Raw genomic sequence first — 6,090 nt, forward strand, 5'->3', positions numbered from 1 at the left:
GGATGAAATACTGCACCAGATTTCTCATGAGGATGGGAACGACCTCAGATCAGTTTAACAAAGCATTTTCTAGCAGAAGAGAACATGCTTGAATAGAAAAAGAAAATAACCTAGCACTTAAAGCTTAGAGAGGGCCTCCTTTTCTACCTATTGCTGACTTTCCCCGCTCTTTCATCCTAACTCCCATTCTGTAACTCCCAGCCATGCTCTCTTCTTAAAAACTCCCCTCTATGGATTTTCAGAGTTGGTCCTGAGAGCAAATATTCTGCCCCATTGAACTCAAAAGTATCTTCATGATTGTCAGGTCATGTGCACCATTTAAAAAAATTCTTTTTTCAGAAAACATGAGTCCTTTATTTATATCTAATCAGTCATTAGTGCCTTCCTGTACTTTCTTTTAAAGTTTATCTCACCTCTCCCCCATCCTCTTTGTCTAGATCTTCATTTTCTGCCTGAATTAATGCCATTCTTTTCTTACTATTTTTATCTAGTTTGACGAGACTGGAAAGGGCAGGATGGATGCAAGAGAGATTTTCAAAGTAAAATTTGTATGACCTGGAATTTGGGATGGGGATAAAGGTATCAATGATCATTCTTAAACAATTCCAACCTCATCTAGGTGACCATCTGTCAGGGATGTAGAGAAAAATCCTGCTTTTGATGGCTAATGGTACTGCCTCACCACTTTAACTGCTTAGTTTAATTTCTTAATTTAATCTAAGACCAATTCTAAGGATCTCCCCACCATTGTGCCTGCTTAGTCTACAGTGGCTTCCTATGGCATTTTTCATTTTAAGAAGTAGGACTACTATTTAATTTACATTCCAGCCAAGCTGGTGTGGCTCAGTGGTTGAATGCCAACCTATGAACCAGGAGGTCATGGTTCAATTTCCAGTCAGGGCACATGCTTGGGTTGCAGGCTGCATCCCCAGAGGGGGTGCAACCGAAGGAGGCAGCTGATCCAATAATTCTCTTTCATTACTAATGTTTCTCTCTCTCTCTCTCTCTCTCTCTCTCTCTCTCTCTCTCTCTCTCTCTCTCTCTCTCTCCCCCCCTCCCTTCCTCTCTCTGAAATAAATAAAAACATATTTAAAAAATAAAATACAGCTTCCGGTGGAAGGGCGCGTGGGAGAGGAAGGTCACCACTCACGACTCTTCCTCCTTGCTGCCCCAGAAATGTCTTCACTTTCAGAATATGCCTTGCGCATGACTCGCCTGAGTGCCCGGCCATTTGGTGAAGTTGCCAGGCCTACTGATTCCAAATCCATGAAAGCGGTGAAACTGTTTAGCGAGCTGCCTTTGGCCAAGAGGAAGGGGACATATGACTGGTATCCAAATCACAACTCCTATTTTGCGCTCATGGGGATACTGCGTTTTTATGGCCTCTACAGAGGTGAGCATCAGGACTTCAAGGAGGAGCAGAGACGTCTGAAGAAACTTCATGGAAGGGGAAACCAAGGAAAGGAGAAGGAAAAAGAGCAGCAAAAAAGAAATAGTGTTTGTCAGTTCGGAGAGAAACTTCCTCCTCCACAACTGAGAGCAGAAGCAAGAGTATTTATTCTCTTTCCCCATGTTGGATGAGGAACACAAATGCTCCGTGTTGAAGTCTGATCCAGTTAAAGTGTGACTGACTTCTTGACCACATTCTAATTCTGAAAAGTTATTTTGGCCTTGGTTTTGTAATCTGAGGTTTACCACATTCCCTACAGAAATGAATGCAGCCCAGCCGGTGTGGCTCAGAGGCTGAGCACTGACCCAGGAACCAAGAGGTCATCGGTTGGATTCCTGGTTGTAGGCTCAATCCCCAGTGGAGGGCATGGAGGAGGCTATGGATTGATGATGTTGCTCTCTCACTCATCAGTGTTTCTCTCCCTCTCCCTTCCTCTCTCTAAAAATCAATAAAAACATTTTTAAATGTAAAAAAACATTCCAGTTCCTAAATTCTATGTATTTCTGACTTATATTGTTTGAAAATAAATGATTATCTATCATTTATCTGTCTATAGTTTCTCTACTTCCTAATTATATCACTATCTATTTCAGAATGGACATCTTTTCATGCCTTTTGCTTTTTTTCTTATGTATCATGAATCTGATATGGTAAAGGGAACAGAGTAATAATAAATATTATTGATCAGGCTTCAATAATGAGGAAGGGTTACTGAGTATTCATGGCGTTATTTATTTATATATATTTTTTAGTTATCTTGGCGAATGAGTTCACTTGATGTTACCTTCCCCTGTGGAATTTTCTCTTGATGTGTGGAGAAGATCCTGTTGGGTGTATTCACTGAAAATATGTGGGTAGGGAAGGGACAAAAATCAGGTCTTAAGGCTTCCAGACCCTTCTGGCTCTGGCTGTTTATGTGGTTGAGGTTGATGACCCTCAAATTAGAGCAGATTAGTTCTCTGTGGCTGCAATCAACTTCCATATGATGAGAATGTTTTCAAAATAGTTCAGTCTGGAGAAACCATGACTGAGAAGCCAGTTTATTTTCATGTGTAAACTATATTGAGCTGCACTTTGAGAAAAGTTAATCATTTTTATGGAGTTTACTTTTTCCATTATAGAAGTAATACATGCTCATTACAAAAAATTCAGAAGCCAAATAGACGGAGTGAAAAATGTCACCAGTATTCCAGCTTCCCAAAGGTAAACAGGGTTGGCACTCCAGTTGGTTTCCATCCAGCCCCCGTGAGGAAATATATATAGTTGTAATCATGCTTTCAGTATTTTTGTACCTGTTTTTTCTTAGGCAACTTTTTAATTGTTTCATAATACTATATTTATGAAACAACTAAGGTAACCTCTGCAATGTACTTACCTGTTGGGCATTTAGGTGATGTGCAGTTTATCATTATCCTGGATAATGCTTATAATGAGCATCTTTGAGCTTTTCCAGTAATTAGGATTAATTTCTTAGGACAGATTATGCAAAGTGAATGTTTGTGAAGTTCGTTATAAATTTTGCCAAATTAGTTTCAAAAAGTTCTATCAGTATGTGAGTGTCTTTTTCATCTTGCCTGATCAGTGAAGAATCTTCTTAGTTAAAAAGATACTAATTTTACAGGCAAAAATTGGGTTTAATTGAGTTTTCCTCGATTTCTGGTGATGCTTAAAATTTCCAGTGCTTATGATTATTTGCTTGTTGAGGGTCCCCTTTTGTGAATTATTTGCATGTGTCTTTTGGCTGGTTATCTATCACAATTTCAATGATTTTCATTTTTTACAGAATTGATTTAGTCGATTCTTCATGTGTTGAACATTCATTTTTGTTACATGCATTTTGGATGTTAGCTTGTTTCCCTTTTATTTTGGGTTATTTTTTTTTTTAGCATGCAATATATTAAACTTTTATAGGGTAAAATCATCATCATCCAACTTTCTTGATAATTAAGAAAAATTCTAGGTTCAGCTTAAATATTTACCTTCTCCTCAAATGCTGCTCTCTACCAATCAATGGAAGATTTAAAAGAGTGTAATTAACTTTTTTTTTTAAATATAGGAAACAAAAATCTTGGGAAATTTTTTAAAAAAATGTTTACCCATTTTTGTTATCTAATTACAGTAAAATAATAGTGAAAAAAGATTTGTGATTTAACTTCTTATTTCCACCACTAAGGCCACATTTCATGTTTTACATATAAGAATTGTGCCTTAGAGCAGTGGTTCCTAACCTGGGGCAGTTTTGTCCTCAAGGGACATTTGGCAATGTCTGGAGATATTTTTGACTATTATACTTGGAGGGTCATGCTATTGGCATGTAGTAGGTAGAGCCAGGGATGTTGCTGAAGATCCCAGAGTGCGCACAACCAGTCATTATGCAGCTCACAGTGTCCCTGAGGCTGTTGTGGAGAAATCCTGCCCAAGAGTTAGTGGGAGAGAAATTTAATTTAAAATTCACCGCTTCTTTTTCTCTTTGCCTCCTTTTTCTCTGAGTGGGGAGTCCACTTTTTTCCACTTCGTTTTCCTCCAGCATGTTAATGACTTCCTTTGGCTCCCCTTTAGGAAATCGCCGGCCTGGGGAAGTGATGGGTGTGGGGATTGTGGTTGATGCTCCTTCTGGTGTTAATTTTCCTGCACTGGGGACCCTCTCATGGACCCTCCAGGGCGTGAGTGATCTCTCCTTTCCCATTTTTCATCCCTTGTTTGGAGTGGATACCTGGAAAGTCATGATGTTAGAAATTGTGGCTAGGATATGTTTGCGTGAAACTTAGACACGTGGCATTGCACTTGGGCAGGGCTAGTTCTTCGGGCTGCCGCCCAGTCAGGCTGAATGAAGGGGAAGGGGAAGGAAGGGTTTTCTCAGCTAAATTCCTTGAGGGAGAACCTACAATCAAGTTTGGGAGAGTCAATGCCAATATAAAAATTCAGAGGTAGTAATGAAATAGTAAATAATAGAGAGTAACTAGAAATAGAAATGAGGAGTTAAGTGGAAGCAGAATTGCAGTTCAGGAGCTGCCATGAATTTCATTGGAAGAGTGAGGCTATTTCTTTACTCAGAAAACAGGGAAGCAGCTTTTATTTAAGTCCGTTCCTATTGTACAGGATGCTCATTCATATTCTGTAAAAACCATCTAGCCACCAAACAAGCAAATAAAACAAGTTCTTTTTGCAGTTTAAGTAAATTTAAGCAGATTTAAATGAAATTAAATTGGATTCTTTGTTGTAGGACTTCCAGAGGCTTCGATATGACAGTTGGCACTGGGAATCCAGGAGAGGGACATGTGGATGACTGCCCTGTACATTTGTCCCAGCTGAGAACCCTTGCTTCACAGAGCGGGTCTGGCAGAGCGGGTGTTGCACAGCGGTTTCCATCATGGCTGCAGATCTGAATGAAAATGCCTGTGTGGGTGGGACTTAACACCCCCAGTCTGGACACCCACCAGCTTCTGACTGGATTGGTCGGGGCAGGGGCATTGGTTGAGGGAGATGCTCACAAGAGACTCCACTATGCAGCTGGGGATGAGCATCCCTACATTAATGCAACACACTTTGGAAAGAGCCAACTGAGAGATAATGTAGAACAGTGTTTCCAGACTTGTCAGTTCATAAGGATTATCGGAGGGCTCATTAAAACTGTGTTCTCAGGCATCACTCTCGGAGATTCGGATTCAGTAAGTGGGTGGGTTCCAGGAAAACGGGTGTTCAGCAAGTCCTGTGGTGAGGCTTCCACTCAGGCAAGTCTGTAGAACAGTCTACTCTTCTGGGTCTTCAATGGTGACGCTTTAAAGACAAAGGGAGTGTGGCTGGTGTCCAGCACTGGAGCACCGTAGACTCTCACCTGTAGTGCCTCAAAGTGTTATTGTGATTAGCTAGTTTATTAATATTAATAATAAGAGAGCAAAGGGCTGGCCAGACATTATAGGCATGGTCATCTCAGTACTTCACCAAGGAACCTCAGCTTCACACTCGCCAGGAAATAACTGGCCCCTTCCCTGCAGGTCACTGGGGAAAGGTGTCCAACAGTGAAGTAGGGGCAGCGCTGGAAAGGGGCTTGCTTGTCAATCTAGCCTGGGGTAAAGGATCGTTGGCTGGAAGCTACTGCGAGCATGCGAAATCTTGGAAGGGTAAAATCCCCAGACAAAGAGTTCTCTCTCCCTTTCCTTCTGGTTCCCCCTTACTCTCTCTTGCTCCATGACCCACACTCGCCTGCAGTGTAGCCTTAAGCAGGCACATGGCCCATAGCTATGCGCACCCCAAATGCAATGGACTACAGGTGGAAACACAAGCTAAGCTAGCCAGATGCTGGACTGGACTGGACTTTAATATGGAGTAGAAACTCTACCAGTGGTCGGCAAACTGCGGCTTGCGAGCCACATGCGGCTCTTTGGCCCCTTGTGTGTGGCTCTTCCACAAAATACCGACTTCTGCGCATGGGCCATGAAGTTTCAATCACACTTTACATGCATGCCCACACGTGGTATTCTGTGGAAGAGCCACACTCAAGGGGCCAAAGAGCCGCATGTGGCTCACGAGCCGCAGTTTGCCGACCACTGCTCTAGGCTGTGGCCTTAATTCTAGCCCTGCTGAAGACAATATTGGGCAGACAGAGATAGGACCTTGGAGGGGAACTCCCTTAGTTTTAC

At 41.8% G+C, this 6,090-nt stretch overlaps 1 pseudogene across 1 annotated transcript; it reads left to right on the forward strand.

The window, feature by feature from the left end:
• The first annotated feature begins 1,176 nt into the window (after positions 1-1,176).
• LOC308520449 (small ribosomal subunit protein mS33-like) lies at positions 1,177-1,496 on the forward strand (annotated as a pseudogene). The gene has a single exon. The product of its transcript is annotated as a small ribosomal subunit protein mS33-like (transcript).
• Positions 1,497-6,090: the final 4,594 nt, after the last annotated feature.

This window comes from Myotis nattereri, assembly GCF_964212035.1.
Source record: "Myotis nattereri genome assembly, chromosome: 5".
Taxonomy (NCBI): domain Eukaryota; kingdom Metazoa; phylum Chordata; class Mammalia; order Chiroptera; family Vespertilionidae; genus Myotis; species Myotis nattereri.